The following is a 12,499-nucleotide window of genomic DNA, read 5'->3' as shown; positions in this document are numbered from 1 at the left end:
AATATTAAACTAGCAGTAAAAAATAAGGACTTTTTTAAATAGGTTGTTGAGAATACTTTTGCAATTTTGATACAATTTCTACCACTAAAAGAATATCTTGAAGACAAATTTGATATACGTATTTCAAAAACTCAACCTTCCACGACGTACAAATAACAGTTCAATATCCTTTTATTTAGCAGTTGACTTTTATTTGTACAAATTTAACATTAATCAGAAAAGCCAAAAAGTACAAGTATTTAATCGATGCAAGAATTTACAAATTTTTGTTAAAGTAATGATAAGGCACTAGAAATTTGGGGTTCAACAGATTTATAAATGCATGTAAGTAATTCTGAAAAAGTCCTAATAATAACGCACTACTGTAAAAGTAAATTTATGGGAGTATAAAAAAAGACCTGAAACCCAAAAATCATATTGGTTTGAAACACAACCAGCAACATTCGAGTTGTTATGGCAGAAAATTCTGGGCTTGAAAAACAATGGAAATTACTTTTTTGTGTGGGTAGCTCTGATGCGTCCCGTTTTTTCTGTTTTATTTCTCTCCACTGCATGCAGTACACTAAAACATCATGGAGAACGGTTTAAAGGCTCATTTTACAGGAAACAGCTATATGTAGTGGCTTTTGTACGTAACAACACTAAAAATTTTAAATAATAAAAATTTGCTGACAAAATAATGCATCTTCATATGATAATGATGAATGATGTCATAACCGTAGGTCACAACCATAAATGACGTTACAGTGAAACTGTATATCTGTAATAATTTGACAAGATATAGGTTACTGAGGACAGGAGTTCGTCAATTACTATAATCTTTCTTCTGGCAAAAAATACCAAATTTCACATTTTTGCAGATAGGAGCTTGAAACCCCTACAAGAAGGTTCTCTGATACGCTGAATCTGATGGTATGATTTTCATTAAGGTTTTGTGACTTTTAAAAGATGTTTTCTCCTTTGATTGAAAATAGGGCAAATTCTTTACTGTAAATCATCATTTTGATTACGCTCCTTGATGTTTTTTTGGCTCTCTCAATTTTTACTTCTAGATACACCTGGTCGGTTGAATATCTTTGCTTTTCTTTTTTCTTATATTTGATTCGGTAATCTTCATCATTGTGATAACGCTCCTTGAACTTTTGTTTGGCGGTCTCAATTTTCGCATGTCTATAAACTACATCATTATAATACCGCTGTTTTTCACTATCAATTTTTACATCTCGATACGCCTGGTCCGTTGAATACCTTTGCTTTTCTCTTTTCAAGATACTATCTCTGTTTTTTTTTGTAGTACTGTTTTTTTAACTTGCGTGTAGCTTGCTTTGATCTAACCATTATGTTATCATGAATGAGACCATTTACACTTTTGAGGTTTCTTATATAGTAATTATGACGCCACGGCGTAATGATTTTATTTCATGACGTCATGACGTAATGATATTATTTCATGACGTCTTCAGAAACCACAACATAATGTCGTGTTTTTTTTATTCACGTCATAGCTCTAATATAAAACTATGACGACATTCATTATTTATCTAGTAGGGTTTCAGACAAGGTAGTTCTAATGATGTACTTTTGTTTTGATCTGACTCTCTTTTTAAGAGTTTTGGGTTTTATATTTCTTAGCATTGGACTGATCGTCTCTTACTAGGTTGCTAGCTACTGCTGCAACCCAAATTCACATATATAGTTATGAGAGGCAGATTGGCTGAGTGGGCCAAGACGCTGGTGTTAGCCACCAGTCTCTTTGGAGGCGAGGGTTTAAATCTTACCGCTGGTTAAATTATGATTTATGTACAAAAATCAAATATCTTTGAAAAGACTGAAGTATGAAAATACATCAAAAATGCAGTTTTTAGTTGAAAAATTTATTCTCTTTTGGAAATAATTTATTTTAGTTACAAAAGATTTTTAACCCAATTAATTTCCTTTAAAATGAGCCATTGAACAACTTTCTACGATGTTTCAGTGCCAAGCTATCTGAGGAAAAGAAGAAAAAAGAAAAGAAAAATATCCCGTTTAGGCAGAATGTTGTAGTAGCTGCCACTTTTCTTGATTTTCAAGCCAATATATTTCCCTTGCTGTTCAAGCCAAGGGAAAAAAGTTTCCTATACAGGGGTTTCGGACAAGGCGGTTCTAATGGTGTACTTTTTGTTTTGATCTGACTCTTTTTTTTATAGGAGTTAGGGGTTTTTATATTTCTTAACATTGGACGTGATCGTCTCTTACTAGGTTGCTAGCTACCGCTGCAACCCGGATTATTAGGTTGCTAGCTTTGGGTTTTTATATTTCTTAGCATGGGACTGATCGTCTCTTACTAGGTTGCTAGCTACTGCTGCAACCCAAATTATAAGAGGCAGCCTGGCCGAGTGGTCCAAGGCACTGGCGTTAGCCACCAGTCTCTTCGGAGGCGTGGGTTCAAATCTTACCGCTGGTATGCGATTATGTTTGAAAGACTGCAGTGTGAAAAGACATCGAAAATGCAGTTTTTGGTGGAAAAATTTATTCTCTTTTAGAAATAATTTATTTTAGTTACTCTAGATTTTTAACCCAATTAATTTCCTTTAAAATGAGCTATTGAACAACCGTCTACGATGTTCCAGTGCCAAGCTATCTCTGGATACAAAAGAAAAGAGAAAAAAAGAAAAAAATATCCCGTTTAGGCAGAATGTTGTAATAGCTGCCACTTTTCTTGATTTTCAAGCCAATATATTTCCCTTGCTGTTCATGCCAAGGGACAGAAAATTTTCTATACAGGTGTTTTGGACAAGGCGGTTCTAATGGTGTACTTTTTGTTTTGATCTGACTCCTTTTTTAGGAACTAGGGGTTTTTATATTTCTTAACATTGGACGTGATCGTCTCTTACTAGGTTGCTAGCTACCGCTGCAACCCTTAATTGCTAGCTACCGCTGCAACCCTTAACTATAGTGAAGTTGCGTATGCAAGTTAGTACAGGGAAGAGTTTGATCTTTATTATAAAAAAAAATATCCCGTTTGTGGAGAATAACGTGGTAAAAGTCTATTTTCTTGATTTTCAAGCCAATATATTTTCTTTGTTATTCAAGCCAAAGGGCGGTAAGTTTCCTTTATAGAGGATTCGGACAAGGCGGTTCTAATGGTGTACTTTTTGTTTTGATCTGACTCTTTTTTTAGGAGTTGGGGGGTTTTATATTTCTTAACATTGGAGGTGATCGTCTCTTACTAGGTTGCTAGCTACCGCTGCAACCCGGATAATATTTATGTAACCCGGATTAAAAAATTATTATCATATCTTATATGTAACTTTTATTTTATAAGTCTTCGATAGTCTAGTGGTAAGTATGCCCACTTGTTACCTGGGAGAAGGGGGTTCGATTTCCCGTTGGGGAGAATTTTTAATATGTTGAATTAAAAGCACTATCTTTTCAATTTAAAATTTAAAAAAGAAACTTGTTTATTTACATTCTAGCTAAAATAATGAAGATAATATGAATGAACCACAGTGTTCAGTTTCTTTGGACTTGAGTTCGTTTTTTAACTATAAATAAAAACAGGAAAAAGCCTAGGGCTTTTTCCTCTTTTAAATAGTAAGAGACGAAACTCAAACAATCAAGTAGCTAACTAAGTCCAATGTATGGAATGGTTTGTTATTTCAGTGATCGTCTTTTAATGTAAAAATTCTCGATACCCCTGATCCGTAACATACCTCTGTTTTCCTCTGTCATATTTCATTTTCTTAAATCCTGGATCACAAGACATCTTAGTAGCAATCCTTACGCGTTCTCGAGCTTTATTGCGTTCGGTGGCATTTTTATCTCTTTTAAATAAACTTTTCTGATATTTCAGGATATTAGCTTTATTTTTTATGTAGTAAAGTTTTCTACTAGTAGAAATTTGGATTGCTCTATTTTGATATTTTTTTGGTTATTCTTTCTTTTTTTCCACTCGCGTGAGACCATATTTTTTCAAGGTTTAAAGTTATTAAGTACACAAAATCCCGTGTCGAGTATCTAAAAACTAGAATAAAACAAAACTAATTTTAAAATTTTCATGTATTTATATTGTTTTAATTACAAAATTATTATTATTGTTTAGACACCATAAATATTTTTGCAGTTTACATAATAAGTTTAGCGATTCTGGACTGAAAACTAAAATAATTGCAATTATGAGACAATAATATGGAGATATGTACTTTACGGGTTACAAACCAAAAAAGTTTGGTTCCAGGATACAATAATAAATTTGAACTGAGATGAAAAAAATTTTTCTTCCAGGAGACAAAAAGCAAAACTAATTTTAGAATTTTCATGTATTTTTGTTGTTTAAATTAAAAAATTACTATTACTGATTAGGCATCATAAACATTTTTGCAGTTTACATAATAATTTTAGCGATTAAGCCAAAAAAGAAAATTTTGGTTCCAGGAGTTTCGGTTACTATTGAGACAAGTACCTATTATTACTATAGAGTTCATTACCATGAACTGTTTTATTGCTTCAAAATTCAAATATCTTTGAAAAGACTGCAGTATGAAAATACATCAAAAATGCAATTTTTTTGACAAAATTGATTCTACTTTAAAAAGTATTTTATTTTAATTACAAAAGTGACTAGATGTTGCAATTTCCTTTAAAATGAGCTATTATACAGCTCAATATGATTTTCCAGTGCCCAGCTAGCTGAGGAGAAAAATCAAGCGGAAAGAAAAAAATATCCCGTTTGTGGAGAATAACGTGGTAAAAGTCTATTTTCTTGATTTTCAAGCCAATATATTTTCTTTGTTATTCAAGCCAAAGGGCGGTAAGTTTCCTTTATAGAGGATTCGGACAAGGCGGTTCTAATGGTGTACTTTTTGTTTTGATCTGACTCTTTTTTAGGAGTTGGGGGGTTTTATATTTCTTAACATTGGAGGTGATCGTCTCTTACTAGGTTGCTAGCTACCGCTGCAACCCGGATTATTTTCAAAATTAAATTAGTTACTATGGCCTACAGTTAGTTCTCTACCATATCGTAACAATTTGTTACAAAAGGTTTCTATATACAGCAATTTCCTTTAAATTGAGTCATTAGACACCTCTTTATTATGACCACGAACTGTTTGATTTAATACTTCAGTTACTATGGGTTACAGTTCGTTCCTTATTGTAAATTATTTTCTTTACCAAAGATTTTTAAACCCAATTAATTTACTTTAAAATGAGCGATTGAACAACTCTTTACGATGTTCCAGTGCCAAGCTATCTGTGGAAAAGAAAAAAAAAGAAAAAAATATGCCGTTTAGGCAGAATGTTGTAGTAGCCGCCACTTTTCTTGATTTTCAAGCCAATATATTTCCCTTGCTGTTCAAGCCAAATAACAGAAAATTTACTATACAGGGCTTTCGGATAAGGCGGTTCTAATGGTGTACTTTTTGTTTTGATCTGACTTTTTTTTGGGAGTTATGGGTTTTTATATTTCTTAAAATTGGACGTGATCGTCTCTTACTAGGTAGCTGCCTACCGCTGCAACCCGGACTAGGTTTCAGCCATCTCTACAGCCATGATACTGATGGAAATTACATAATCCCTATTTATGTTTCCGTTACGATGGGCAAGGTGTCGTTCTTTAACTATTCACGTCATAGCTCTAATAAAACTATGACGACATTCATTATTTATCTAGTAGGGTTTCAGACAAGGTGGTTCTAATGATGTACTTTTGTTTTGACCTGACTCTATGTTTAGGAGTTCTGGGTTTTTATATTCCTTAGCATTGGACTGATCGTCTCTTACTAGGTTGCTAGCTACTGCTGCAACCCAAATTCACATATACAGTTATGAGAGGCAGCGTGGCCGAGTGGTCCAAGGCGCTGGTGTTAGCCACCAGTCTCTTCGGAGGCGTGGCTTCAAATCTTACCGCTGGTATACGATTATGATTTATGTACAAAAATCAAATATTTTTGAAAAGACTGCAGTATGAAAAGACATTAAAAATGCAGTTTTTAGTGGAAAAATTTATTCTCTTTTAGAAACAATTTATTTTAGTTACCAAATATTTTTAACCCAATTAATTTCCTTTAAACTGAGCCATTGAACAACTCTCTACGATGTTCCAGTGCCAAGCTGCAAGAAAAACAGTTCCAGTGCAAGAAAAAAAAGAAGAAAAAAATATGCCGATTAGGCAGAATGTTGTGGTAGCCGCCACTTTTCTTGATTTTCAAGCCAATATATTCCCCCTGCTGTTCAAGCCAAATAACAGAAACTTTACTATACAGGGGTTTCGGACAAGGCGGTTCTAATGATGCGTCAAAAGTAAGGTTGCAAGTCGACGATTTTGTTTTGACCTTATTATAATTGGTATGATAAAATAATATAATATGCATATAGTTCTTAAATCATGCTGTTTTATAGTCCCATATGGCGTAGCGGATAGGATAGCTGGCTTTCATCTAGCAGGTCCGGGTTCAATTCCCGGTATTGGAAAATTTTTAACTCTATAATCTTCGAACATTAGAAGCTCTAAACCTTTTATAATTTATAATGAACCACATCGATCCTTTATGTAATAATACTTAAGTTACTATGGGTTCAGTTCGTTCCTTATTGTAATGTATATATATTTTTATTGCTGCTACATAAACTGCAATTGCTCCTTCCAAAATTAATACACGAATTTTCTAAGAAGTACGCCTCCGTATATTCACTGTGTTGTCGAACATTTTCCATTGCATCTATAAACTGTTCCGCAGTTGCCAATCCATACCTTGGAAGCTTTTCATTAAACTGACAACATTTCTTTTGGATATTACTATGAAGCTTTGCCAAAGCATTTCTAGCCGACTTTTCAACAGCATCCGCTCTTTCAAAGAGAATTTTAATCTGTAATTTTGAATACTTTTTGTGATTCTGGTAAAACATGCGTAAAATGTTTCTCAATTTACGAAGATCAGCCTGCATTTTTGCCATCTTCTCGTGTTTCTGAATGTAATTTTTCCCTTTGTCCTTATGCGTTCTTCGGTACAACCTCGCAGAGAATTAAAGTTTTTCATTATAGATTTTGTCACCCCAGTATCTACCCATTATTCTGGTAGCAACTTTTTTCTTATATATTTTTCGGTTATCTTCATCATTTTGATAACGCTCCTTGATCTTTTGTCTAGCCTGCTCAATTGTTGCTTCTTTATAAAGTTTATCATTGTGATAACGCTCCTTGATCTTTTGTCTAGCCTGCTCAATTCTTGCTTCTCTGTAATCTTTATCATTATCATACCGTTCCTTGCTCTTTTGTTTGGCCCGCTCAATTGTTGCTTCTCTATAAAGTTTATCATTGTGATAACGCTCCTTGATCTTTTGTCTAGCCTGCTCAATTCTTGCTTCTCTGTAATCTTTATCATTATCATACCGTTCCTTGCTCTTTTGTCTAGCCTGCTCAATTGTTGCTTCTCTATAAAGTTTATCATTGTGATAACGCTCTTTGATCTTTTGTCTAGCCTGCTCAATTCTTGCTTCTCTGTAATCTTCATCATTATCATACCGTTACTTGCTCTTTTGTCTAGCCTGCTCAATTGTTGCTTCTCTGTAATCTTCATCATTACCATACCGTTCCTTGATCTTTTGTTTGGCTGTTTCAATTTTGGCATGTCTGTAATCTTCATCATTGTGATAACACATCTTGCTGTTTTGTTTGATTACTTCTCGATACGCCTGGTCGGTTGAATACCATTGCTTTTTTCTTTTCAAGATACTATCTCTGTTGTTTGTGTAGTACTGTTTTTTTAACTTGCGTATAGCTTGCTTTGATCTAACCATTATCTAATTATGAATGAGAACATTTACAGTTTTGACGCTTCTTCTATAGTAATTATGACGTCAGGGCGTAATGATTTTATTTATTTCATGACGTCATGGCACAATGGTATTATTTCATGACGTCTTCAGAAACAACAATGTAATTTCGTGTTTTTCTATTCACGTCTCATAGCTCTAATATAAAACTATGATGACATTCATTATTTATCTAGTAGGGTTTCAGACAAGGTAGTTCTAATGATGTACATTTTTTTATCTGACTCTATTTTTAGGAGTTTTGGGTTTTTATATTTCTTAGCATTGGACTGATCATCTCTTGCTAGGTTGCTAGCTACTGCTGCGACCCAGATTCACATATATATTATTTATGAGAGGCAGCCTGGCCGAGTGGTCCAAGGCACTGGTGTTAGCCACCAGTCTCTTCGGAGGCGTGGGTTCAAATCTTACCGCTGGTATACGATTATGTTTGAAAGACTGCAGTGTGAAAAGACATCAAAAATGCAGTTTTTGGTGGGAAACTTTATTCTCTTTTAGAAATAATTTATTTTAGTTACTATAGATTTTTAACCCAATTAATTTCCTTTAAAATGAGCCATTGAACAACTCTCTACGATGTTCCAGTGACAAGCTATCTCTGGAAACAAAGAAAAAAGAAAAAAAGAAAAAAAAATATCCCGTTTAGGCAGAATGTTGTAGTAGCTGCCACTTTTCTTGATTTTCAAGCCAATATATTTTCCTTGCTGTTAAAGCCAAGGGACAGAAAGTTTACTATACAGGGGTTTCGGACAAGGCGGTTCTAATGGTGTACTTTTGAATTTGATCTGACTCCTTTTTTAGGAACTATGGGTTTTTATATTTCTCAACATTGGACGTGATCGTCTCTTACTAGGTTGCTAGCTACCGCTGCAACCCGGATTATTTACATCCTAGCTAAAATAATTGAGATAATATGAATGAACAACAGGGTTCAGTTTCTTTGGGCTTGAGTTCGTTTTTTAACTGTAAATGCAAACAGGAAAAAGCCTAAGGCTTTTTCTTCCTTTAAATAGTAAGAGACGAAACTCAAACAATCAAGTAGCTAAATCCAATGTATGGAATGGTTTGCTTTTTCGTTGATCGTCTTTTAATGCAATTGCTCCTTCCAAAATTAATATACGAATTTTCTAAGATGTACGCCTCCGTATATTCACTGTGTTGTCGAACATTTTCCATTGCATCTATAAACTGTTCCGCAGTTGCCAGTCCATACCTTGGAAGCTTTTCATTAAACTGACAACATTTCTTTTGGATATTAGTATGAAGCTTTGCCAAAGCATTTCTAGCCGACTTTTCAACAGCATCCGCTCTTTCAAAGAGAATTTTAATCTGTAATTTTGAATACTTTTCGTGATCCTGGTAAAACATGCGTAAAATGTTTCTAAATTTACGAAGATCAGCCTGCATTTTTGCCATCTTCTTGTATTTCTGAATGTAATTTTTCCCTTTGTCCTAATGCGTTCTTCGGTACAACCTCGCAGATAATTTAATTTTTTCATTATAGCTTTTGTCACCCCAGTATCTACCCATTATTCTGGTAGCAACTTTTTTCTTATATATTTTTCGGTAATCTTCATCATTGTGATAACGCTCCTTGATCTTTTGTCTAGCCTGCTCAATTGTTGCTTTTCATAAAGTTTATCATTTTGATAACGCTCCTTGATCTTTTGTTTGGCTGTCTCAATTTTTACTTGTCGATACACCTGGACGGTTGAATACCTTTGCTTTTCTTTCTTTTATATTTGATTCGGTAATCTTCATCATTGTGATAACGCTCCTTGATCTTTTGTTTGGCTCTCTCAATTTTTACTTCTCGATACGCCTGGTCGGTTGAATACCTTTGCTTTTCTCTTTTCAAGATACTATCTCTGTTGTCTGTGTAGTACTGTTTTTTTAACTAACGTGCAGCTTGCTTTGATCTAACCATTATGTAATTCACGAATGAGACCATTTACATCTTTGTCGTCCTTAAGTAGTAATTATGACGTCACGGCGTAATGATTTTATTTCATGATGACGTCATGGCGCAATGATATTATTTCATGACACGTTCAGAAACCACAACATAATGTCGTGTTTTTCTATTCACGTCATAGCTCTAATATAAAACTATGACGACATTCATTATTTATCTAGTAGGGTTTCAGACAAGGTAGTTCTAATGATGTACTTTTGTTTTGATCTTACTCTATTTTTAGGAGTTTTGGGTTTTTATATTTCTTAGCATGGGACTGATCGTCTCTTACTAGGCTGCTAGCTACTGCTGCAACCCAAATTATAAGAGGCAGCCTGGCCGAGTGGGCCAAGACACTGGTGTTAGCCACCAGTCTCTTCGGAGGCGTGGGTTCAAATCTTACCGCAGGTATACGATTGTGTTTGAAAGACTGCAGTGTGAAAAGACATCAAAAATGCAGTTTTTGGTGGAAAAATTTATTCTCTTTTAGAAATAATTTATTTTAGTTACTATAGATTTTTAACCCAATTAATTTCCTTTAAAATGAGCTATTGAACAACCGTCTACGATGTTCCAGTGCCAAGCTATGTGTGGAAAAGAAAAAAGAAAAAAGAAAAAAAAAATATCCCGTTTAGGCAGAATGTTGTAGTAGCTGCCACTTTTCTTGATTTTCAAGCCAATATATTTCCCTGGCTGTTCAAGCCAAGGGACAGAAAGTTTCCTATACAGGGGTTTCGGAAAAGGCAGTTCTAATGGTGTACTTTTTGTTTTGATGATCTGACTCCTTTGTTAGGAGCTAAGGGTTTTTATATTTCTTACATACATATATATACATATATATACATATATATATTTATATATACATATATATATATATATATATATATATATATATATATATATATATATATATATATATATATATATATATATACATTTTGTTGCTAAACATTAGCCACAGTTTGTTGGCATTGAAGATTGCGATGGTGTTGTTCTTTTAACATAAAAGTTTTATTTTTCTGCACTTTCATTTTTGAATTTTTTTCTGCACTTTTCATTATATATATATATATATATATATATATATATATATATATATATATATATATATATATATATATATATATATATATATATATATATATATATATATATATATATATATATATATATATATATATATATATATATATATATATATATATATATATATATATATATATATATATATATATATATATATATATATATATATATATATATATATATATATATATATATATATATATATATATATATATATATATATATATATATATATATATATATATATATATATATTTTTTTTTTTTTTTTTTCATTTTGTTGCAAACATTAGCCACAGTTTGTTGGCATTGAAGATTGCGATGGTGTTGTTCTTTTAACATAAAAGTTTTATTTTTCTGCACTTTCATTTTTGACTCGTTCTGATTCTCGCTTTCATCTAACAGCACAGTTCCTTGTCCTTCACTGTTATTTTTGACACTTTCTGATACTGGCTTTAGCGTTTCTGCTAACCCTACAATTTTTTGTTCTTCACTTTCATTTTTGACACGTCCTGAATCCTACTCTTGCTTGTAATTCTCACTGCTAATTATCTTCTAACTGCATATTTCTTTGTTCTCATTGTCGTATATCTTCAAACCACACATTTCTCTGTTCTTCATTTTTATTATTATTCATTCTGATCCGCATTGTCGCAGATCTTGTAACCACAGTTTTGTTCGTTTTTCACATTCGTTTTCTAGTCGTTGTGATTCTGCCACTTGTCTTTTAACTAAATATTTCTATCTTCTTCATTTTCATTTTTGACTTGCTCTAATCGTCAGTTTTGCTAATATTCTAACTACATATTTCTTTGATCTTTATTTTCATTTATCATTGCTTTAGACATTTTTAGTGCCTTTTGCTTCAGCTGCTTGGATTCGTCTTGTCCCTTTTGATGGCCTTGGTTATTCAGTAATACCCGTACATTTACATTTCTCAGGTCGTTCTCTTGATTTCGTCTCATTTGATGATCCAATTTATTCAGTTTCAGCTTGCGTTTTTGTCCTCGTTTGTTCTTTTTGTACTCGTTATGTGCTTACGTTAGCTTGGGTTTGTGTCTTATAGATATTATGAAACTACTGAAAATAACTTTTGAAACTTACATTACCGAATATGGGCACATGAACTTTTGTTCTTCTAAAAGGGTTTTAAAATATATTTTCCTCGTGTCTTCATTTTTATTCAACATAATTGCTAAACAATTTAGTCTATCCTGATTTATGGTTGATATCAAACAGTTTTTTTTTATTGGTTTTAGCCTGGAAAATTATATCTCTCCAGAAACAATGCTTACTGGAATTATTAAGAACATTTCAAAATGTCTAAATCTAATGGTCGTTTTGATGGCAGTGCGGGGACCTTTCAAACGCGGAGACCGATTGGGCCCAATCGTTCCAATCCCCTTTCTCCAGCCCTGGGCCCAAGGGCTAAAAACAATTGAAACGTCCATAAAAGGGTTCTGTGATATGCTAAATTTTATGATATAATTTTAATCAAGACTCATTGCCTTTTTGAGGGCATTTTCCCCTTTATTTGAAACTCAGGCAAATCTTTTCAGGTACTTAACTTTCCGTGGGTAATTATAAAATCTATTAAATTTTGAATATCTGGAATCAAACAGTTCGTGGTAACGAACTTTAAGTAAGG

At 33.1% G+C, this 12,499-nt stretch overlaps 1 protein-coding gene across 1 annotated transcript in view; it reads right to left on the bottom strand.

Moving 5' to 3' along the window:
* The window catches only part of LOC148940583 (3-hydroxyisobutyrate dehydrogenase, mitochondrial-like), a 172,685-nt gene that overhangs the window by 39,627 nt on the left and 120,559 nt on the right, over positions 1–12,499 (bottom strand). The window lies entirely within an intron of this gene.

This window comes from Artemia sp. Qi Xiang Cuo, chromosome 19, assembly GCF_049724085.1.
Source record: "Artemia sp. Qi Xiang Cuo chromosome 19, ASM4972408v1, whole genome shotgun sequence".
NCBI lineage: Eukaryota > Metazoa > Arthropoda > Branchiopoda > Anostraca > Artemiidae > Artemia > Artemia sp. Qi Xiang Cuo.
The sequence above is the reverse complement of the archived record's forward strand: the minus strand, read 5'-3'. Positions and strand labels throughout refer to the sequence as shown.